This window comes from Equus caballus, chromosome 16 (genome assembly GCF_041296265.1).
Source record: "Equus caballus isolate H_3958 breed thoroughbred chromosome 16, TB-T2T, whole genome shotgun sequence".
NCBI lineage: Eukaryota > Metazoa > Chordata > Mammalia > Perissodactyla > Equidae > Equus > Equus caballus.
This window is the reverse complement of record NC_091699.1, coordinates 96049263-96075200: the sequence shown is the minus strand read 5'-3', so window position 1 is coordinate 96075200 and position 25938 is coordinate 96049263. Positions and strand designations below refer to the sequence as shown.

The 25938-nt window shown below is 37.8% G+C and overlaps 1 protein-coding gene across 50 annotated transcripts in view; it reads right to left on the bottom strand.

Annotated features, from left to right (window-relative positions):
- MBNL1 (muscleblind like splicing regulator 1) overlaps positions 1-25938 on the bottom strand; it is a 200187-nt gene that overhangs the window by 116085 nt on the left and 58164 nt on the right. The window lies entirely within an intron of this gene.

Here is a 25938-nt window from a genome sequence, read left to right as displayed (position 1 = left end):
TTAGAAAACGTCTACATAAAACTAAGATAGAATAACAGCCAATATATATATGCTCCTTAATGTGTGCCCTAAAATTCCATAAGTCCTTTACATGTATCAACTTATTTAAGATGCACAACCACCCAGTGAGGTAAATATGCTTCTGAGGAATCGGAGGCATAGGGTGTCAAGTCGCCAAAGGTCACACGACTACCAAGTAGCAAATGTAAACTCTGGATGCAGGGAATGCAGCTCCTGACGCCATGGTTTACACCTGCGCCCACCCTCTCCCAGCTCCTGAAGGCTGATGGCACTTAGACTCTTTAAGAAAGGGAATAAGAAAAGGCAGGTCTGGCCAGAACCCTGCTAGGAGGAGGACCTGCTATCCTTGTCTCTTCTCAAAAACTTAACATGTATCAAGCACATAAGCTCATAAAACACACAATTCTATACCTCTTTCTCTTAATGATGTTCACCAACTTAAGGAATTAACAAATGTTTTACCTGATTCTCAGATTTTTAAAAAGTCAGATCCCATTTTCACTTTTTTTCCCAAGTATATCCTATCATCAGAGGCACTAACAGGGCAGTAACATTATTATTATCACAGTGTCAGTCATTCTGTCTTGGGGGATTACCATTGTTAGCAGTCATATTTATATTTTATTCCCATCATTGGCAAATAAACCTAATTATCTAACGAAAATAAATCTAATCAGGGCCAAGACAATAATTGTGAGCTTAGAGGAAGCTTCAGAAGTCCAAGGATCCTCCACTGGGATATGGACTGAAACCAACCTTGGACCAAGATAGTTCCTTGAATATTCAGCAGCTGAAATGACCTCCCTTGAGTTAGCTCTCGAGGACACAAAGCCATCTGGGTCATCTCAGACAGCCCAAATCAGGCCCTAAGGCCCCAAATGTAAGTCTGAGAAACCAATGAAGAATAGGTAAAACCACCTCTCTCTTTAATTTGGCAACGAGCCTAACTCTCTGGACTAATTTTGGCTAGCTTCAGCTCTTTTGGCTTTAACCTGATATAAATTAGCCCAAGAAACCATGAAAACTTCAGAGAGAAAATATAGTTATGGTTAAGACATCTACCCTCTGTCGGAATCGAGCCACAAGCTATAAGAAATGCAGCCATTGGTGGCATTTAGGAAGAAGACATTTATGTGCCGGTGCGGCAAAGCTTAGATAATGCATTAGAATCTATTTACTCTCAATTATTTTTACAATGAAAATTGTCCACAGAAGGAAGATGTCAATCTTTACCCAATTTCTAGACAACTACCTTCTCTGCAGAATTCCTTGGGTAGTGATGTTGTACGCTGTACCCACATAAGCTTGATTTACTCCTTGGCTGACAAAAGATCTAAATTTATCTCAGTCTCCAATGTTAACATCAAATTAACACAAAAGTTATTTAAAAATTCTAAAAAACACATTCTGACATCTTTTGGGTGAGAAAAACAAAGTAAATTCATAGGCTGCTATATAAGATGGATCATAACAAATCACATTATGACCTCGGCTCTAATAAGTGATGGGCTGGGAAGATATGACTCGTTTACACAGTCATCCAAACATACATACTTAGATACAGACTCAGATGCATGTTCTGACTGCTCAACTTACCTATTGCAGTTACAGTTCTTATTTCTTGCCGGTGTTAATAACAGTACAATTAAAAACAAAAATGTAAGTTTCTAATCATTTTAGCACAGTTTACTTTTAGAAAGATATCTCAGTCAATAGAAGTTATGTTTGTAGATGAATAAATTAATAGCTTCTTATTCATAACTCTTACTGGGTCTACTCTCTTCTATTTAATTCTTTGAACTTGGCTTTATCTGCAAAGAAATATATTAATAAGCATCAGCTCTAGGCCACACATAGACGAAAACAGGAGGAGTTGCAGTGAGCTCCTCCTGGAAACTAAAAAACACAGTGACTATAACCAATCCTTAACTAATGCTAAGTCAGCTAGGTAGGAACTGGTGACCTAGAAGTGAAAAGCTCTCACTGTGAAGTACAAATTCCTGAGTCATTTTGTCCTCACAACTTTATGCTTTAAATAAACCTAAAGGCTGGCTAAAGAAAATCTGCGAGGAACTCAGTATGACTTAGTGTTTCCAAACCAGGAAAAGGAAGGACTTTCAGCGTTTGAGATAACGTTTGTTTCTGTACTTTGGAAAATAAACATTTCCTATGCAGCTATGCCAGGGGGTGTGTGTGTAGGGAAAGAGTGTCTCTATTTGTGCGGGTAAAGGGTGGAGAGGAGGAGAGAGAAAGAGAGAGAGAAGGGGGAGATTTTTAGCAGTATTTGGTGTTTGTGTAAACTAGTTATTTTGTGGTGGAGTTAGAATTTCTCATGCACGTGAGCCATGAAAGTATTGCAATTTATCATAAAATCAACGAGAAATGCTTACATGATTGCTTATCACATTTCTATGAATTCAATAATATATTCTGCATTGTTACATAAAACAATAGAAGTTTTGGGTCTTTAGATTAATTTGATGTCTTTATTTCAATATACATAAACCATTTTCTGCATTTAAATAACAGCATCTTTTTTCCTGATAGAAGAGTGAACATATTTTTTCCCAATATTGTGCTTATATATCCCTAGAGATAACTACTTTATTTAAAATACATTTTATGTAATTTATTGTTTACCAGAGTTACTAAGAGATAGCCAAGAGAAGTAATCATTTCATATTTGTCAAGTATGGATATATATGTAACCTACCAAGTGACATTTTGTTATCAAGGCATCAGTAAGAGCTTCTACTGCAATTGTTCATCTTTCCATACGTTAGTTGGAAACGCATCATACAAGCCTGTGTTCCATATCTGGATACAGGATTTTAAGTTAAAAGGACAAAATGCCACATCCATGTCAGGTATATGCCTATTTCTACCAGTTCAGTTAATCCTCATTACACAACTTTGAGGTAGGTATATTATCATTCCCATTCAACAGACGAGAATACTCAGGGAAGATCGAAAATGTGTAGAGCAAAATCTGTTCCATGAATGCCCCCAATACCCTGGGTAGAAACTAGGGACTAATGGGATTACACACACATATACACATACACACACTTGTGGTGTTTACTTCCTTGTTCTCTGCTATAGGGACTGCTATATATTTTTTTATATGATATAGAAAGAGTTACAATTTATATTTTTGAGAATTTATGGAAATAATTCTTAAAATATTTGTAGATTGCTACTCCTTCAGTTGTGAAATAAGTAAATGTATAAGTGAAAATTATTTCAAATCAAATAGCATACATCCAGAACACTTTTACTTTATCCAACACTTGAAAATGATAGAATGTCAGTTTGTTTTAAAAGAAATACATTTTCTTTATGCACGTTTGACATTGTTGGCTGACCTAGGCCACGCCAGCCCAGCCAAGGAGTAAACATCCTTCTTTTATTTTTACAGGGTTCTCTTAATCCCTAACAGAAGATTTTCTCCATTTTTGTTTTTGTTTGTTAATACAAACCTCATATTTTCTAATTAAATGCAACCAGTACTCTTCCTTTTTCTACAGCGCGTTTTCACTCCTAAATTAGCTCATATCTGTCTTTTACCACTAGCACTTCCAGTTCTACATTCCTGTTTAAAGTATTTCTTCCCCTGCTCCCCACCTTTTTTTTTCCTTCCAGAAGTGACTAATCTTCCTGTTATTCTGCTCTGTCAGTTTTTCCCCTGGTATTCTTTTCATGTTGCATAATATTTACTTTTCACCAACTCCTTTTAGAAGTTTACTACTGGAGCCTTGATGCTAGCCTTCCGTTTTTAACAGATTAAAATAGTCAGTATTTACGTGTTAGCAAACTCTTTTGTCAACTTTTGTGCTATTCAGATTAAGCTTTTTCCTCAAGTCAAAAATGCAACTATTCTCTCAACTGACATAATATAAATATCTATTTGTTGATCGTCACAGTTAAATTCAGTCCCATTCTCAGTTACCAGATACCACAACTAAAGGCGTTAGCTTTTTGTCTCCTTTCAAATTTCCTGATAAGGTGTTAGCAAAGTAAACATAAAACCACTTCTTTTAAAAATCTTTTGCTTCCCAGCACTTCTGCATAACATCACAAAACATGTTAGCATAGACTTAGCAAGAATGTCAAGTTTTTCCATCTTTCTGATTTTCAGTACTATTTCAAAAACTACTTTTAATTAGATGCCAAGAATTTGCCTTCTACCCTGATCTCAAATAAACACAACAGCTATACCATATATACCACCTGAACAGGAGCAAAAGAGTTGAGTTTCAATTTTAGAGACAACATCTGAGAAGAGTTTTAGAATTACAATGAGTATTTAAATAATAGAAACTAAAATCTACAACCTAATATCTCATGCCTAATACAAATTATACCCTCAGATTTACGCGATACATTTCTTTTGGTGAGTTCAGTATTCTATCATACTCGTTCTCTCACAGTCACAGAATCCCACAGAGACGGGGGCGCCTTATTAGTCCCATTTATACTGCCTCTTCATACAAGATGTCCACAAAGCTTTACAAATTGTACTTTTCCTAAAATCCAAAAACACTTTAGAAAATCCTGACAAAACACACTTTAATGATAGAAGATAAAGACATCCATAAAATGTCACCCTTACTTCCTGAAAACAGAAGTCAAATTAAGTTTAAATATCTGCTTATGTTAAAATAGCACATGATCTTATCCTTTACTTTTAGTCTTGGGGGGAATCCCCATTATTCCCTCTTCTTATTTTTTCAAATAATGAAAATAAAAACTTCCTCGTTTGTCCCATACACGCTGCCCTATATGGAGACATCTCACTTTTCTTTGGGTCAGCAAGAACAATTTAACTTTCAAATCCCTTTATTGTCCCTATTTTAGACACTAGGTCCAGGAACTCTAAAATCAGCTAAAAATATTGTTAGTTAAAGTGTATAGTCCAGGACACCAAATATGATAGTAAGCAAAAACAGATTCATAAACATGTTTATTTTCTTTTTAATCACATCACATTATGAGTAGAAAACAAGCCCAAATGATATATTCTCTGAAAAAAGCAGGGCTCGTGTCTGCATCCCCAGCAGCTGGCACAGTGTTTGCCAAAGAAAAATATGCACAATAAGTATCTTCTGAGTGAATAAATGCCATTATATAGAGGTAAATTTATGTTAAACAAAAAAGGAAGGAAAGGGGACTTTTTGGTGCCATGGGAAGTAATGTTATCAAAATGCATTAATAAAAAAAAAAGATTAGGAGGAATAATTCAAAGAATTTCCCCAAGGGAAACTCTGTAAAAGTTTGCTAGAATACTTTGAATATAACTATATTTAGATCTTATATTAGAAGTTAATGTGTGATTCTGAAACTTGATAAATAAAAAACCATGCATTTTCTCCATCCTTCCAATATAAACTGTACAGTGGAGATGCCAACTAGTTACTATGGAAAAGTTCTTTATAGAAAAACTCCAGGTAATAAATGCAGCAGGAATGATATAATTAAAAGTCACCATTTTGCAATCCCTAAAATAATCATAGAGCTATCAAGTAATCAATGATGGAGTGAAATCACCTGGTCCAATTCTGATGGAGCATTTCAAAGGGGTTGGCCCAGGTTCACCTGAATGCCCTGACGGATTGCAGCATCATTAAAAGTGGGGATGGATGAAAGCATGCGCTACTGATATGATGCAAACTGAAGCACACAACACCATGCAGGAAGTATTCTCACCAAATAATACCAAGTAACATTAAAACGGACTCAATTCTAGTTTTAAGTTCTAGGCTACAGAAAATAAGGGTGATAGAGGTAAACAACATGTACCATGTAGGAAGCAATTAGCCAAATTCAGAATTTCAGATATTCTCCAAGACAATAACCTGAATATTTTCACCAAAGAAAGGCATGAAGGGGGTGGGGGAAGGAGCAGGAATTATCATACATTAAAGAATCTTAAAAGATATGATATCCAAATGGAATGTATAAATCTTGTTTAGATGCTTATCTGAGAAATCCACCTGTAAAAAGATGCTGCTGTGACAATTGGGAAGAGTTGAACATAAAGTGGGTAGCTGATAGAATAAAACAATTGTCAATTTTGATAGGTTTGGAAATAGAGTTATATTTAAAATTAGTTCTCAACTGTTAGAGAAACATACTAAAGAATTTGTAGGTAAAACGATAACATGTCTGAGATTTAGTTTAAAATTTCTCAGCGATAAAAGGTATGTGGAAGGTAATAAATGAAACACGGACAAAACGGTGACTGATGCATTCACGGATCCATGCATCCAAAACGCTGACTGATGCTTACATACAGGTTGTTATAATGTTTTCTCTGATTTTGCGTATGTTTGAAAATTGCCATAATAATTTTTAAAAGCTACGAAAAACAAAAAGTGCCTAGAAGAATAACCAAACTTTCCCTTATATTTCTGACCCAGAGTCACAAAATCTGGTTGACAAGCTGGGCTTTGTTTCTTGAATCTGGTCTGGCAGATCTAACTCAATTCATTTGTATCTGTGAACATAAATGTCTGCTATTCCTACCACAGGGCAGTAACTGACCTACCTACTTCAAACAATCATATATCTATGAAAATGAACTGCCCACTTAAAAATCTAAAAATATAGACATTATTAAAATGCTTTCTTGTCCACCTTCATGTCACACACGTGTGTAATCTCTTCAACTAAGTAAGAGGTTTTCACGAGCAGAGTCCATGTCTTATTTCTTCAACCAACAACCATTCAACAAATATTTCCAGTGGGTCTACTATTTGCCAAGTATTTCACCAAATGGTAAGAACACAAAGGTAGTCAGTTACAGGCCATGCACTCAAATCCAGAGAGGGAGGGAGATGCATGATTATGACTCATGTGCCAAAGAGAGTTACAGAGACAGGAACTGGGTATATTATGAAACAAAGAGACAGGACAATAACATGGCCAGGGCTGGGGTGAGGAGAAGCTTCCTAGAGGAAGCAATGTCCAAACGAAATCTAAATATGAAAAAAGTCTGCATAAGTCATAAAGAGAGAAAAAAGTTCTAAGCAGACAGACAGAACAAAGGACGTTAGGTTGGAACAGCAAAAGAGGAAGTCTTTTACCACAGGCTATGATGGCTAATACTCAACGTTACAGGCAGTGAATCTCAATCAATGGGCCACTGGACTCAGCAAAATGCTAAATACTTAGTAAGGGATCAGTAAATATCCGTTAATTAAAGTACAGAGAGATAAGTGATAGGATTATTTCATGCTCACTGTGCATCAGGCACTCTGCTAGTACACCGAGATAAATGTATCTCTTATTCAACCTCACATCAGCCCTGAAGTAAGTAGTATTACCATCTCTGTCTTACAGATAAGGACAGTGGGGCACAGGAGGACTAGGTAACTTGCCCAGGCACTCAGTTGGCAAGTGGTATACAGAGTGATGTTCTGAGTGTTTCAAATAGTGTGGAAAGAAAATATGTGGACATAAAATTCTACATGGCTATTCCACATGGTCAAACAATTTTCAAAAGGAGAAGAGCTGGCACTGTAAACATGGAGTGCTGCTAAGTGTTTAATAAGGAGCTCTCTGGAAAGGGGAGGACCCTGAGCTGCTGTGTTTGCCAGTTTCCATGGTGTAAATACTCCCACCGTGGCCAGCTTCAAGCGGCCAACATGACATCAGTGGACACGGAGGTGGGAAGAGGTGGGATGTGAGCCAGCTCCAGCAAACCACTGCCTGCAGCCTTCCACGGGACAGACAGGTGAGGGGACAGCGGGACAGACAGGCCCATTACATGACCAGGACAACAGGTAACAAGAAATCAAAGAAAGGTACAATTGCTATCTGTGTTGTTCAGAGGACTCTGTCTACAGGTAACGGTCAATTTACATGTGAAATTAATGAACTCCTGAGAAGCATAATTTAATGTGTGAAAGGCAATGAGGATGAACAAGTAATTCATAAGAGATTCCTCAAGGAAACATACATTTTCCATGAATGACAGAGCTGGCATTAAAAAAAGTGTTCTTTCTATGTGATTAACAGACTGTGATTAGTAAGTGATTTCCTGCTAAACTAGTCTTCCCTCAGGGAGCACACAAGAGGATTGACTTCTAACTAGAGAAGTTGAAAAGGAAAGCACAATTGAAGGAAACTATTTGATTTGGGTCAGTAACAGACATTGCAACCAAAAAAGGGAGGATGATTTTGTATACCCTGTGCTTTACAAACTGCCTGTCATATAAAAGGTGTTGAATGATACTGATCAGAAAGAAGGAAGAAAAGCCAATTATAGAACTAGATGTATATATGTGTGTTATTTATATTTAAAGAATATACAGATATATGTACAAAAAAGGTAATTCAAATTGTTAATATTAGTGTATTTACACCATTGCTTTAAAAACATTCCTTTAAGTTATTCACTTAACAATAGCATCAAATGAATAAACATAGTTAGATGGATTTTATATGTGCATAAAAAGAATTCAGAATTATTAATATTAATATATTGATCCTATCTCCTTATAAAGTTCCTTTATCATTTAACAACAGTGTCCAATAAACATATCTAGACGAATTTTAAATGAAATATAAAATCTATTTTTCACATAGAATGTAAATATAATGTTAAAGAAAACCAAGAGTGATTAGCAAAGCAAAAAAGATGAATTCTACACAAATTTGTTTAGAGGTCTAGCAACCGTAAGCCAGTATGTCCCCAGTTTTGGCATGCGGGAAGTCTGCTGCTGACCTGTTACTGAATCCAGCTCCTGCAAACCTGCAGCCCGTCTATTAGTTAAGAGAATCTTGGCTTAAACAGACTCCACAGAAAAAATTCAGTTCATCAGCACTGTCTTGTGCTACTTAATACATATAGAAAACAAAAGCAAAAGAGGTTTCTGATCCTCGTTAGAGAGTAGACTTGTTGCTTTCTGATGTTCCTGTCTCAGCAAGAGACACCTTTTACCGGGTCAATTTAACTATTGATTTCCACTCTTCAGGCTTATCAATAGCAGAAGAATCTCACTTTTTCAGTCCACTGCCTCAGGGGAGAAAAAAATCACGGAATAAACAATTAAAAATGAAAAAAAAATCAATCAGGAACACTGTTGCCTAGTACACAAAATAACTCAACCAACCAATTTTGTTACTTAACTAAATTGACATTTTTTCAGTCCAGTTATCAGACTGAGATGAGAATACAGGTGTATATTTTTATCTTTGTGATACCACAGCTAGTTGAGAAGTGAAAATCATGTCAAACAATTTTAGTGTTCTACATACAATGCTAGTTTTCATTTCCTTGAATGAAAGAGGCCTTTCAAAGAGGTGACTGTGTCAATTTTTAATAAAATGTATGGTCTAATTTACAACCATAATGACAATAATTAGTTTAATAGTTTTTGTAAATCTTGGGAGTGGTGGCCAGGAAGGTCATGGCATGAATTGGGAGCTACCATTTCGGCTGGTATTCCACATTTTAAGTTTAATATAAGTAAAGTAATATTTATTGGAAGTTTACCATGCATCAGGCCTATGGGTAGGCATCAGAGCTTCAGAGGTGACTAAGGCACAGTCTGTGCTTTTAAGCAGCTTCCAGACGGGGGACACGCGGGTAAAAACCTAACTACAATGGTCTATACTGTAAGGATGGCAGAGTTCTGATGTGTCTCTCCTGTCACTGCATTTTCACGCAGTAAAAGAACCTGGTAAGTATGTATGTGTTCATATTTCTATACTACAGTAATACTCCCTGCCTTATTAGAATCACATCTAAAACAAGAATGAATAGGCTTTAGTTAGGGATTAAGAGATTGATTTAGGTGGTAACTGATACGTCTGGATTAAAAAAATAACCAGCAAAAAAATCTCAAGATAAAACAAATATCACTATCTCTTCCAGTTAGTTTGAGAGTAGATTTGACTACATCTTTTGAAATTAAGATGTCGCTGTGTGCTCTACAGACAAGATGCAAGACTTGAAATACACAAGTACAGAGTTACTGATATAAAACGCCTTAAAATTTTGATGATGAAGAATGGCACAACAAGCTCAATCTGCTGTCTCTTGAGCATTTTAATTATTTCCCAACTTGCAAGATTAGAAAATTAGACTAGCCTCATAATTATCAACAAACAAAATACACGTAGTACGAAGGTCTTCTCTACATCATGCCTTCTGAGCACTGTCCCAGTTCAAGACTGTAAGGGTGGCATCACGCCAAGGGGAAAGACTCTAGAGAATCCGTATCTTTTTAAGATTATTATCAAGGCCTTACCTTCTCTGAAAACACACTCTGTTTATAGAAAAGCACGCCAAATCTAAAATAATGGATCAGCAACACTTACTCTCCAAAGATGACATTTACAAATTGCGAAGCTCCTTGAAGAGGGCCAGTAAGTCTCAGGGAGTAACATATCCTAATGTTCAAGTGGTGACTGTAGCATTTGTTAGCAGCTACATAATTACTCCACTCCAACCCTTAATGAGCCTGAAGTACTAAATTTTTAATCCCTCCTGATGATCTTCTTCAAAGCAGATAAATGTAGCTTTCTTCTCAATCAAATACTAAATTGCCAGGACTACTGGCATCAACGTATAATCTGGATCATATTTGACTCTAGAACTTTTCAGTTCTTTTTAAAATAGCTTACCTCATACAGCTCCTAAAATAATTGTTGAAGGGAAAAAACATTGAGCAAGTTAACATGTGGCAGGGCCTGGGCATTTAGATTTTTTGGATGCCTGGACTCTCTTTTCTGCTCCAGGTTGAAGATTTGCAACACTATAAAGTTTTCACACTTGGAAGACAAAACTTAATTTTTTTTTTCTTCTAAAATTAGAGTGTGGAGAAATTCAAGTGCAAGAGATACATGAATCTCTCTACAAATATCGTGTATCTTTGTTACTGGTATGTGTTCTATAGTAAAAACAGCAACAACTATAGTCCCAGTCTGGCTCCCAGCATGTTCGTCTCACGATAAACACCAACATCAATCCAGGTTCTTCTTCCTACTCTCAGTAGAGTCGAAAAGAAAAAAAAAAAGGAAAAACAAAGCACTGATAATGCTGCTATCCTGGGGGTATCACTTCTCCCTACAGAATCTCTGAAGGGTAAATATTATTCCACGTAAGCTTGGTACTTTTCCAACAAAGCACTCTTACTAACGGGGAGCTAAGATCATTACCAGAATAACTGTGTTTTGTGTCACTGCACCGGCAAATTTATCATTCCCCTCTGAGACATGGGCTGTATCTACAGCTACCATATCAGGAAGTCTGACCAGCTCCCTGAGTGCTGCCCGCACAAGATAACATAGAAAACATGGCATGAAATAAAGGAAATTTACATCAACAGAACATGAACAGTCTATACAATGTCAGAGCAACTTAACTAAATGAGTCCTATAAGAATGAAAGGCGCTGGTTTCTTTATAGAAATATTTTACCTATGGTTACATGTTGCATCCGACAAATGCCCCATTACGTGAAAAAAATTCTCTAAAGTTTAATTTAAAAGCACATAAAATCTGCTCACAATTATTGGTCATAGTCAGGAAGAAACACTGCTTTCAATTCACTAAACACTTAACGATTGCCAAGGATATGTAAGACATCATACATACAGAAGTGATTAACATAAGCTCTCCATTCTTAAGGAGCTTATAAACTAGTGGGAAAAAGAAATATGCACAAATGAACTGCAAAATCAGGTATAATGAGATTTATTCTGTAATACATATAATGGTAGAGAAATGTATAGAAGAAACGTTATTCACTTCATGAAGTATGTCTCATTTGATAATCATTATAGAATGAGAGCCTCTTACAAGTAAAAGCAGAGAGACAGAAGTGAACTCATCTACTCATCTGTCAATGGCAACCACAGTTTGGCCACAGATGCAAGAGTTTAGCAGGAAAAAAGAGAGCATTCTGTAAGAACTGGCTTACAGAATTGGCTACATAGAATTTAAAATATAGGGTATTATATATTTTTTATCATTTTAAATTGTGTCCTATACCTCCTTTTATTAGCAAATTTTATGACAAACTTAGGTTTATACGCACATACTTTTTTTTTTGGAGAGCCTGCTATTAAACAGCAAAACACTGTAAATCTTTAACACTGCCAGGAACCAAGGCATCAGAACAGTTAAGAAAGTCATTCACCTGAACTGCAGTGACTTGACCTTACTAGCAGTTTTCATCAACCAGGTGTGTCATTAATGTCATTTTCAAGAAAGAAAGATAGCATATTCCAGTTTCTGCTGTGACCTACTGACCAGCCATATTTGAAGAGTCCTGGTGATCTCAAGATCTTTATGAACATGAGTGAGTCCTAACCCCATGGATGGCTCCTTAGTTTCCTAATCTGTAAAACAAATTGATTGCATGACATCATTTCTAAAGAGTCTTCTAACTGCCATCCCAAGAATCTACGCATCCCTGGAGTTCAATGTTGAAAGTGATAAAGGAAAAAATTATCTCTAAATATCAAGCAAAATCCTTGAATGTTACATAAATAACCTTTTAAAATGAAAAAGATAAACAAATCTTAAATGTAGGCAAGAAAAAAGGTCAGGTTTTTCACGGAAAAACCTCGCACCTGAAGTTTTTACTCTTAAAATTTTTACAAAGCTGTAATTTAGCGGAGAACTGATGACTACGTGATTGGCTGTATGACAGTTACTCTGGTAAAAAAGCTAACCTCAGTGGAATCACAGCTGAATCTCTATTTTCTTTCAAGTTACCTCAAAAATGCTAGAAACACCTCCAGCAGTACAAATAAAAATAAGGTTAGTAGGTTATATTCCAAATTTTACACATTAGCCTGATATTGAAAAATCACAGCAATCAGGGGTGCTTAACTAGCCAGGATATTACAGTTGGAAAGCTGGCTGCAGTTTGTGAATGACTGCAGAGTGTCGGTTTTTGAATCTGTATTGATTTTATTTCTGTTCTTCAAATTGACATAATAGCGAGCCATGGCTTAGAAATGAGATTTGCAGCCCGTCCTTTCAAAGATCTATGCAGTAATGATAAAGCCAGTGGTTGGAATCCATCAAGCTCACACTGAGCCCTGTCACAGGGTCAAGAACTGCTGCTGGACAATGCATCTTTTCAAACCCCCTAGAGGAGAATCTGTAAACCCACAAACAAATGGTTTTCCATCCATCAAGTCCTATTTTCATTCAAATGCAGCTTAGAACCACACGGTGGAATAAATTTGCAGTAATTTTATAAACCTAAAACATGTGATCTTTAAGTTGGTGATAAATGCAGCTTTATTTGTGCTCCTGGAATAAAAACAGTTCGAGAAACAGGATGGCCACAGTTCTGCCATGATGGTGGAATTAAAACCCGTAATGGTGTTACATAATGTCTTGTTGAGTTTCAAGACAACATTCATTAAATAATTGGAAATGTATTAGACGGTATCTTTTTAAGGAGTTTTGTCACAAGATAAACACATTTTGGTGATCAAATCACTCAGAATGCTTGTAACTTGAGATTTCATTTTTCTTCCAACAGTGACCTGTTTTTCTCTAAAACAGTTACTAAGAAAAATATTTTTCAGTTAGTCATAAGAATGACTTCCTTAGAAGCTCTTTCCTTTGTACTATGAAACAGTCTGGAAAATTGCTTGCTTGACTCATTCATACTGTCAAAATATACTACAGGCTAAGGCTGACCATCAATTTTCCCTGTTTCCCAGAACAACACATGCAATCTATGCATGAAGTTCTAAAGTAACGGTATGTAGAGTTTTAGCACCACTTTCATGTGTTGGTAGTTTATTAAACTATATCCACACAGGCTAATCCATTCATTTGCTATGCTCGAAGACTACCACTTATGCAAGAAAAGTTCTGTACATTTAAATCCATTGCATTCTTAAAAGGTAAAAGATCAAATGAACAAAGTAAAATCCTTAAGTTATAACAGACTCCACCATTATTTTTAACTTCAGTGCTACAAATAAGGGTCGATTAGAAATTCAAAGAAAAGCTACTATAGTTATTCAGAGATTACTCTATTTAGAGTTATCTGGAGATAATAAGTTGAAATAAAATATGCAAAAAATATGAAATTCTTTCCAAAAATAAAATAGTCACGAGGTCAACCAGGTCACCACTGGAACTCCACATTTGTTGATACAGATTATAAGAATCTTAAAAGTGACACTTATTCTTTTACCAACTGGCTATTTTATTATAATTAATAGAGGAGATATAGCAAAACGGAAGATGTATAATAAATGGAAATCTGCTAATTAGAATCAATATACAGCACGTAGCATTTTTTGGGGGAACAGAAGTCATAGGGAATGTTATTTAGAGAGAAAATATTATTTTTGAATCAGAAACCCAATGGAGACATTAATTAAACAGACTGATTCTACCTTCTAACTACAAATAACAAATTACTAAGTAGGTAATTTCATTTTTTAAATCATGTTTTAAAATGTATCCACAGTGCTAATCAGAAAGCAAAGCAGCTCTATATAAGTCTGAAGCATGTGAAGATTTCCAGATGGTTTTATCCTTAGGAGAAAAATACACCTTCCATATAGATTGAGGAGTCATGGCAAAAATACTACACTCCCTGAACCGCTTAGCAGTAGTATTAAAAGAGTGGCTGTCAACCAGAAGCATATAGCTTTTAAAAATATCTCTGGCCTTGTCTCTTGGTTTAGAAATTCCAGCTGAGTAGGTCCAGGTGGTCCGGCCAAGTGGTAGCAGTGGAGGAAAATAGACTTCTCCAAGTCTTTTTTGCTTTGTGCAGGAAGCCTGGAAAAGTACCTGAGATGCTACTTGGCACACAGTGGGCATGCCACGTCAGCTGCTGACTCACCTGGAGTTAAGTGGATCCTACTGTAGGTTAGTATGGCTGATCCCAAGGCAAGAGAAAGCTTTGGGTTTCGTAGGTATTTGTAGCAAGGGGGTCCAACTGGCACGATCTCTAATACTCTCTCTACTTCCAAACCAAGCTGTCACATTTCTACTGTTAAAGTTCTGAAGTGGCAGACTCAAAGAGGCCAGGGTTTTAACAGGCATTTCAAAAAAAGCCAGTCCTAATTGTTTATGTTCCCTCATTCATCAAAATTTGTATGCTAGCCAAATAAACTAGAGGTAGCCAAAGGTTATGGATCAAACAGCCCTGGAAGGTAATACCACAGGGAGAGAGGGGTCCTCCTTCAGGCATCCTGAAGCAGATACGTTTGGACCAGCAAGCAAACAAACTTTGATGCCATAATGTGACTAGGAAGGATTAATAAGGAGTACCTCACTAACATGAAAGTTACTTTCGTTATTGTAATACTTTCTCCTGATCTAATATTTCTATAAGAAGTGTGTGTGTGTGTGTATGTGTGTGTGTGTGTGTGAAAGAGAGAACACACAAGCGCATGCTCTTTAACTGTTGATACTATCTGTAGAAACTTGTCTGCTGGAAAATGTTCCTTTAACTTTGGTTTGGCTCCTACCTTGGAGCTGATGGGAAATAAACACTTTTCCATGGATTGGAGCCAAACGAGCCGCTAAAACAAAAGGTAACATTCATTAGGGGACCACGGGACCATGACCTCATTCGGAAGGGTAACTTTTTTTACATTAAGTGTGGATTGTCTGAAGTTTGAAAAGTTCAAACAATTAATGTCAAAGAAAGTAGTAAATATCAGCCTTACCTTAAATGTTATTTACACGAAAAAATATTTTTTAACTACGAAACATGAAACAAAACAGTAGATAAAAAGAACTCATTTGATTCCTCGCTTAATCATTTAGCTTCATTTTCTACCTCCACAGTCCCCCCAACGTGGGAGCGCCCAGAGAAACACACGCCTGCTCGTCATTCTGCTTACATCCAATAACATGGAGTTTCAGAACGAAACCATTCTCAAAGAAGAGTGAATTTTTCTCAATGTAAAGTGAGCATCTAAGGGGGCCACCGCCCTCGATTTTTAAAAGAAATACAGGGGGAAAAAATCCCAGGTTTTACACATCTGCTAACAAAATATCAATTAAACATTTAATTCCAGGAAGGCCTTACTGCACAATTTTTGGCATCTTCTAAAAAGCTGAAAACAAATTTTAAGTTCCATGCCCTCAGATGTCCTCTTGTACTTTCTCCCAATTGTTTCACATGTTAAAAGCCTGAACAGCCAACACAACCAAACAGGATACAAGCATCTCCTCTGAGCTGATATTGGACACTCCTTTAACATTAAGTAACACAATTAACTCACTGCCACATGCTAAATCAATACACAGCAGATCAGAATGGGCAATAATCAATAGTCTTAACAAGAAGGCAGTGGCATGGCTCAGTAAATCAAACAGCAAATGCACAGCTCATCTTTGGAATGAGAACATAACGATATTGACACACAACCGAAAAGGAAAGCCCTGGGAAACTACTCGGCTGTATTATTCCTGAAGAACCAATAAAATGAGGGAGTCTGGGTTTTTCCATACATGCTGCAAAAAGTATTTACTCTCCTATCTCTAATGAAAGACGAGAGTCTCCACCTTGTAAATGAGACCAGCACCTTTAAACATCTTGGAGCAAAAGAGACCATTTTACTGGGCTAGAATTGGATTGCTATCAATTTCGAGTAAGAGTGAAAGGGGGAAAAATGAGGCTGTGATAAATAGGATATCATGGCCTTTGGATGCTTCTTTATACCTTTGAGGAAGTAAGTGGGAGACATTTTAACAAGTAAGTTTATACAGGTCTAAAATGTACAAAGTAGGGAGAGTGCAAATCATGAAAAAATGTACCTTAATATTTAAACTTCTACTCTGTGCAGGTACTTTACTGAATAAACATCAATTTTATTTTTCAAAAAAGTCTTAGGTGAGTCTTTTAGGGAGAAATTTACATAAATAATATAGTATTTAAATATCAAATATGAATTACTTCTTTTAGACCAAAATAGAGCTAAAGAGGCATTAGTTTTAAATGAAATTAAATGTGGAGCAGACAGTTACGACCACTTTTCCACCCATGGACAACTGCATCTGTGAAACAGGTTTTCAGGCACAGACTATGACATAAACATGGAATTATTTCATTAATACTACCTCAATGAGATTAAAGTCAAGGGGTACACATGTTAAGAGGTTAAGGGGTATTTTCTCTTGATAACAGTAAGTAAATAAGTTAGCATGTGATCATGCACATTTACACACATTCCAGATAAAAGTCATTTTTAATTTTTTTAAACAAATAACGGAGAGAAAGCTGTAGCACAACACGGAAAACGACATTAATGCTGACACAAGGCAAAGTTCTTCTTAGAGGAGGAAAGATAACTTAGACCGACTTCTAGCAGTCGGACAAGAACTAGCAGCTGCCACTCACGGAGCATCTCCATCACGACTCACCTCACTGAGTCTCATGAACTGCGGAGCAGGTGGCGTCAGTCTCACTTTACAGAGGAGGAGACCGGGAAGCAGGTGGGACAGTCACTGGCAGAGAGTCACGAGGAAGGCACTGATGGACTCAGTGCACAGTCTGGGCCCTCAACCGGCTCTTACTCTCTGCCATAAACAGTTCGGTTTTTTTTTTTTGGAGGAAGAGTATCCCTGAGCTAACATCTGCCACCAATCCTCCTCTTTTTGCTGAGGAAGACTGGCCCTGGGCTCACATCTGTGCCCATCTTCCTCTACTTTATATGTGGGACACCTACCACAGCATGGCATGCCATGCCAAGCAGTGTCATGTCCACACCTGGGATCCGAACCGGCGAACCCCAGGCCGCCGAAGCGGAATGTGCGAACTTCACTGCTGCACCACTGGGCTGGCCCCCAAAACACAGTTTATTTTCTTAGACATTTTTGCATATGGCTTTTTGTAATTATTCTGAAGATCCCACTTTGATTAAAAATTCCAAGGTGGGGCCAGCCCAGTGGCGGAGTGGTTAAGTTTGCGTGCTCTACTTCAGTGGCTTGGGATTCACGGGTTTGGACCCTGGGTGCGGACCTACATGCTGCTTGTCAAGCCATGCTGTGGTGGCATCCCACATACAAAATAGAGGAAGATTGGCAACAGATGTTAGCTCAGGGCCAATCTTCCTAACCAAAAAAAAATTCCAAGGTAGCACTGGGACTAACTGAAAACTACATGCTCATTTTTCCTAGCACCAATATTTTATTTGCTATAAAATAATATTCACTGTAAGTTTCATCCTAAGGAAAAGAGCAGAGACACTAACCTAGATACTCAGAAAATGACCAAAAAAAAAAAAGTAAAGCTAAAACTAATGAAGAAAATGCCCAGAGAGATGAAATTAAAGGACCAGGAGTTCTGCTCACTTTTCTCTGCAATCAGTTAGGTTCTGGAGACAAAATAAGTTTGACTTATCTACCAAGTTTGATTTTATATATCAAAGACAATTTTCTTAAAAATATTTCTAACTTGCTGTTTGACTAAACTGATACATTCAAGAAAATGGCCAAAAGGCACTAAGGAAAGGGCCCTGGATACTAGATTGATGTGAAAGGTTTTCTTTTCCTTCTGTCCAAGCGATCACTCATTCAAATGAATTCTCTGTGAGAATAATTATATATTATCCAGAGAGCATTTTAAATGATAGACTGATCGTTAACATTGGAGATACATCTCTTAATAGTCCAGGATTACAATTTAAACTAACATTTAATAAATACCTATTAAGCCCAGGAATTTTACATCCTTAAATCCATGTTTTTTTGAGAGCAAACATGCATATCATGAACAAAATTCCACCACTGATTCTTATATTTACATAGCTACTTTCATTGCAATTACATATAATGCACAAGTCTTTAAAAGAATGTGGTGAGCTATTCTGAAATTAAGGTATTCATGTGAAAAAATTTCCTCTTTCTGAATCTAGATATTTCAGCATTATTAACATAGTGCACTATACAAACATATAAAGAATTAAAATTAACTACTATATTTTATTCCTTACTAATTTTTAAAATGTAATATTAAAAGTTATAAATACATAAGTATGAGATAGAACAGGAAGGCATATAATACAAATCATTGTCAAAGAGGCAGGTGAATGGTTTCATCTAGATTTTAAATTCACACAGTGCAATTTACAAAGACTTAGAAAGGTTGTAAGCACACTTTTCTGTTTGCTTCCAACATTATTATAAATGCATGGTAAAACTCACGAAATAAGAATGAAATCTCAGTCTTTTACAAAATAATGTCTCCTGGTTCTACACATTAGAAAAAATAAATTATACTACTTCCTTGAATAAGAGATAATATTCTATTTTATGCAAAAAAAAACTCATACGGACAATTATGAAATGAAAACCTCCTTACCTGGTACCCTTTACTTCACTTCCCAGCTTTGTCTGGGAGTCCTGAAACTCATTCCCCATGCTGAGAACAGTCTTTTATTCTGGTTTGCTATACTGTTTCTGGGCTGGAATGACTTTCAAAATTCTTCCTGACCTAAGGTTTGGATAATTTGCATTATCAGACTTCTAGTTAAAAATTCAGCATAAATTTCCCATCTTAAATGAAAAAATTTTATTAGCGATTATTCAGGGATGTTCTGAATTAGGAAAAAGTATGAGTGATCATATTTTAAAAAGTATAGCCGTCTTAAATTCAGGCAATTACAGTGACTCAACAAACACTTGCCTAACTATGTCCATCCCTCTAATACGCAGACTCACTAATAATTAACACCATATTTTTGTATGCATACGCTCACCAGCATAAACAAGTTAAACTCAGAGTGAAGGGGGAAAGCATAGGTGCTGAAGACAGTTCAACTACTTCCTGACTGTGCAACCTTGTATGGGCTATTTAATCATTCTGAGCCTCATCATTTCACATAATCAACAGATGATGATCAAATCAGGGGAGTAAAATTAATCATTTCAACATGTGTTACCTAAACATCAATCTGACTCAGGTTGCCAAATTATGGAATATGATGATGGGTCAGGTATAAATCTCTTACCACGTGAAAATCAGTGGTAAAGCCATTCTGACTAATACAGTTACATGGTTTCTCCTGCAGCACACATAACCATACCTGAAACTCATCTGCGCTTCCTACAGTGACTAGGCAACAGTTTCCAATGTCTTCGTAACAAATCTCTCAGATGCACATGAGGACATTTAATGTCTACTCATGCTTTATGGGAGAATATTTGTGTTCCAGCAGGACATTTTAAAATCAAAGATGAGTAAAAACAACGGTGTCTGATTCTTATTCTACGATCATTTTCGTCTTCACTCAGAAGCTCAAAAGCTCACAGTAACCACCAGTCTACCAACACTCAGAAAGGCGGGGCTGTGTGTGCTATTCACACTGGCAGGAGTACTCCCCATCACAATGTCTGGTACATAGCAGGCAACAAATGATGAAAAGGGCAGGAAGAATGGATTATTTTCCTTGAATTGAGATGCAGAAGTGGGATATACTTTGGTCTGCAATTTCTTTAAATTCCTAAACCTTCAGTATAAAAATATGTGTTTCTGGTGAAAATCTCCTCTCCAGCATTATTCATCCTTAGTGGGAAACACAGAAGCCAAGAGTAGCTAATAAAAATTCTATAAAATAGGGGCTGGCCTGGTGATGTAGTGGTTAAGTTTGCGCACTCTGCTTCGCTGGCCCACAGTTCATGGGTTCAGGTCCCAGGTATGGACCTACACACCATTCATCAAGTCACGCTGTGGCAGCATCCCACATACAAAATAGAGGAAGACTGGCATGAATGTTAGCTCAGGGACAATCTTCCTCAAGCAAAAAGAGAAAAACTGGCAACAGATGTTAGCTCAGGGACCATCTTCCACACACACACACACAAAAATTCTAAAAAATAATAATAATTTTGCACTTCTCATTATGCCTACTTAACCCACATTAGTCATGGCATATATAAAGCTACTATGTGTTAATGATGATTGAAAAGCTTTGGGGGAGTTACTTTGAGAAATCCCACCATGCAAAAACCCGCAATGAAGATGAGTCTTCTTCAGTGCAGATAACGACTCTTTAGCTCATCTGAGTTTAGGTTGAGCTTTTTTTTTTTTTTTAAATATATTGGATTTTCACATGTGGACATTTGTTTTCAATTCGTTACTCCACTATGATTCATGGGAGGCAGTGTCTGCCAGTAAAAGTGCATAATAGTGGGGAAAAAAGTTCAATAAATAAAATCATGATGATAATCTTTTCTCGTGGCTAGATTTAGATTTCATTACTTTCCATTTAGCCATGAAGAGATATGAGATAACATGAAGAAAGATAGCTCATTCAGAACACAGATCTTTCTTAACAGGATTCTTTATATAAATAATGAATTCTTTAGTTATTTCTTTCTTCATGGTTCATTTCTTGGGTGCTTCCCTTAAAGGAGAATTGTTTTTATGGAAAGCAATGTTGCCTACCAAAGAGAAGTCTTATTTTAGGCATGATAAATTTGGCTCTATTTTTCTCTAAAACCTTTCTTTTTTTTTAATTTGGCCCATTTGGTAGGCTACACTGTTTAGTTATCAAAGCTTCCTAGGATTAGGAAATGTTATGAGACTTATTTTCAGTCTATGAACGATTTTAGAATATTAGATGAGCAAAGATATCTGAAAGCTAATTATCGAGTGAATGCAGCACCGTGGAAAAGAATGAATCGCAGATGTAATTTATCCGTCACAAGCAGATCCTAAACACTGATTATGTCCGTGCTTGTGCAGAAAATTGAAAATGACAGGAAAGCTTCCCGGCTTTTCTTACTTTAATTTTTCATGTTTTACTTTGTGTAATTTACTGTCAACTATTAACAGCAGATGCTTCTTGCCTTATTTGAGAACAGCTAGGACTTAAGTAGAAGTGATTCTGAAATACAGAAGCCTACACACCAAGCCTGAATTTTACGCAGAGATAATTCTAACTTAAGATGTGTGGAGTCATATGGGGTCTCGAGAAAACAGAGTGTCGGACCTCAAAAAACAGCGAGTCTCAAGCTAATGTTAACAGAAATTCAAACATAAATATTGTTGAATAAATTGAGATAGCGTCAAAGGATCCTTCTCGGCCTAAAATTGTGATCTGGGGTTAAAATATAGGTGGTTCCCAACGATAATCCTGGGACCGCTGCCCCAGTCTGGTGGCCTGCAGTTATGGGAACTCTCATATTGGGGATTCCCTCTGGCTCTTCTCTTCTCACTTGTGGTCTCAGAATTAGTAGTTGTGAGAGAGAAGGGAGGGAGAAAAGGAAAGACAAGCCACCAGAGACACTTCTCGCTTCCATTCTTAACTTCCTCTTCCACTGACCGTCCAGCTGCTATTGAGAAGGGCCCCCGCCGAACTCCAGGCTCCCTGTTAGCAATTAGTTCCTTGAATTAGCGGCTTTAATATTTGCCTTCCCAAAATTTGACATAAGATGTGTTTAAATTATACTCCTTGAAGGGTGGACTCCCCATCCCCTATCACTCCTGAATGTCTTTCTTCTCACATCTGGTTCTCCATTGCTGACCCCTTGACTATACCCTGTGATAAAATGGCCAGAAAATAAAAACTTTTCTAGTTTGACATTTTCCCTATTGCTGCTGGTAAATTAGAAAGCAACAGTATCAAAACAGCGGCTACACTTATGCACATTTCAGAAAGGGAAGAGAAGGGGAAGCGGCTGGCCGCCAACATCAAGCTCCACGGTGGAGCCGACTCAGGACCGACAAGCTGTGCATTTGAAGAGGAAGCAGGTCAAGTCTTCAGGAAAAAAGAGAGGAAGTTACCTGGAAGACATCTTGACAAGAAGCCTTCCCCTCAAGAAGCTCTGGACTGCAGCCCCTCATCCCACACCCTGTCGTTGGTCCCTGCCGATCTGAGCTGCTGCCCTGCTGGAAGCCAGCTCCAGGAACGGGAGTGGCCGGAGCCTGGAGCTGGGGGCCCCCCTGCACTGGCCTGCAGAAGCGTCCCAGGGGTCTGGAAGAGGCCACCTCCCCACACGAGGCCCAGACGAACCCCTGGAGCCCCAAACTGAAACTGCAAACACATCCTTCCCATAGAAACAGTTGGAGAGATGCAGCTGGGGTCTACGGCCCTAGGAGTACCTCAGATGTCTGATAAGATGGTGCTCCCAGTGCTTCTGTGGAGCCTCCTGGGTTTAATGAATAGCCAGAGTTTCCCGGGCGCTATTTGTCCTGGACTCTGACTCCAGCATCCTCCCCATGACCCTGGCTTCCCAGGGCCAGCCTGATGACTTAACCACATTGCTTCTGTGGGAAAAAGCTTTCCAAACTATTAAAACTTCAAAATATGGCTGTTTTACACATTGGGGGACAGCGATGTAATCTATACAGTGACTTCTTACTCAAGATAATTAAGTTAAAACCTTTTCCTCTATGACCGTATATTTAGAACAGATTCATAACCTCTGAAAGTTGGCGGCAGCCTTCCTGCTGTGATCTTGGGTTCACTCTGTTGATTCATTTGTCAACTTAAAATACAACTATTTTTGAGTGTTTACTGTTTTAGGCCCTGTGCTCTAAATTTGTACTAAATATTAATTTTTATCCTTAAGCACTGTTGTTCAGGTGTTTTCTTTGTTGAATCCTCGGGATGTGGATATTTAAATTAAAACGCAATGTTTTACAGGAAAGTGGTCACAAGTGCAGGCCGTGGATCAGGTTCCCAGCCAAGGTTCCCCGTCTCCTGGCTGAGTGCCCTTGTGCGTATCCCCGACTTCGCTGTGCTTGTGTGGCCATCTGCGAAACGGCAGCAACATCGGTAACCCTCTCAAAACACTTTTTGTGAGAACTAAATACTATGAAAAAAGAAAAACCACTGAAAATACTGACCAGCATATAGTAATTTTTAATAAATAGTAACTCATTTTATTTCGCTTCATACAGAGGAAATAAAAATAAAGTGGATTTGTGAAAGAAGCAGAAATAGTTATCAGAGTAACTACAGATTCTTTTGTTGAATAAAATCATTTGAGACTTTTTAGGACATGAATTCCTGTTATATTCCAGTTATCATTATGTAACTGTATGTAATTATGCACTGGTAATAGGAAAAGTTAAAAGGAAACAATTTTCTTTTCCTATGTAAGTAAAAATCAATCCATTTCTGATATAACAGGTTTTATTGCCTAAATACATCATAATTAGAAAGGGGGGAAAAAAGACACTCTGGTTAACCAGGACAGGAGAAGTGACGACAGACTTGATGATACAAGTTTCTCTTCACAAGCGGTCTCCTCTCATCTACTCCCATGCCAAAATCAGCCAAAGAGAGACCAGGAGAAATCACTGAGTGAAGCTTAGAGGACCTTTGCTAAAAGGAACTGAAGTAGGCTGGGCTGTGGTCTGTTTTGCTCTTGCTTCTTCCTGCTTCCTGGAATGCAGATATGATAGCTGGCGCTGCAGTGGCCATCTTGCAATTTTGAAATATTCCTAAGGTTGGAAGCCCAGTGCTCCTCAGGAACTAAGGGTGAAGAAACCTAAGTTCTAGTGACTGTGGAGTCATCATATGGGTCTGCACAACTGACTGGAATAGAAACCCTTCATCTGTTTATGCCACATGCTGGGGAGGGGACGTGTCTCTGTTACGCAATGCTTAATGTGACTCCTGAAAGACAAACTGTCTACATCATTTCTGCCTGACTCCAGAGAACAGCAGGAGGGCCAAGAGCCCACAGTCCTGAAGCTGGACAGTCAGGAAGATGGAAGGAACTCAGAGGTAACACCGAAAGAAGAACAGAGGTCAGAGACGGCCAAACCCAAGAGTAAGCAGGAGACAGCCTTTCAATCGTATTATCATGTGTAAGGGGTTGTAACTAACAGTATTCTTCAAAACCCAAGTCCTTATAATATAGAAAGTTTTCTCTCTAACAAGAGATCAAACTTTATCTCAAAGTGAAAATCTGCCAAAAATGTGCCAAAGAGCGTGAATAATGCTGCAGTGATGTGCCTCTGACGTTATTTGTATAAGAAACACAGTTGTCCACGCCGTGGAGTGGATTCTGACTCCTAGCGGCCCCGTGGACGGCAGAGCTGAGCCCTGCCCGGTGTTCTGCGCCATCCTCTCCCCTTCCAGCGCTCCATCAGACAGTGCTCCACTGCTGTTCACAGACTTTTCACGCTCAATTTCTTCAGAAGTGGGTGGCCAGGTCCCTCCTTCCTAGTCTGTCTTAGACTAGAAGCTCTGCTGAAACCTGTCCACCATGGGTGACCCTGCTGGTATTTGAAATACTGGCAGCATAGCTTTCAGCGTCACAGCAACACACAGCCGCCACAGTGTGACAACCAACAGAGGGGTGGTGTGGGTCCCTGACCGGGAAACGAACCTGGGCCAAGGAGGTGAGAGCACCAAATCTCAACCATTTGACCACCAGGGCTGGCTAAGAAATACAGGATTAGATAAAAACTCTGCAGTTGTTTATTATAAATGAATATTACAACAAGATGTCCTCACTAGAATTACTCTTCTTTACAGTGAAATTCACAAAGAAATCACTACTGTAATAATCTACCATACTTCGAACAACTAAGTATTTCTAACAAGCCCTTCCAGTTGCTTTTACTGAAGTTTCTGCATATTAGTAACTATCAATAGTGTTAAATCAAAGGCCATCTATTTAGTTATCTACTTCCACTGACTGTCATAATTTTTGGCCTGTTAAAATAGAAAATTGCTATCTAAAAGCACGGAATGCGTTTCTGCTAAAGCTTAAAAAAAAAAAACCTCGAAAGTTCTTCAATAGGATCTCTTCGTAAGAAAATAAGAAGCTTTGTCTAAGTCTGTGGGAAGGCAGAGCCATTGCTCAGCATAAAAGATAGCGGACTGGTGATGTCGATAAGCCAAAACCCTCTCCTTATCCTGGGCAAGGAAAATGACATCATGAGCCTCCCAAACTAGGTCTCTGGGTGTCTGTGCTGAGTCTGAGGCACATTCGACTTCTTGCCTCTTGCGT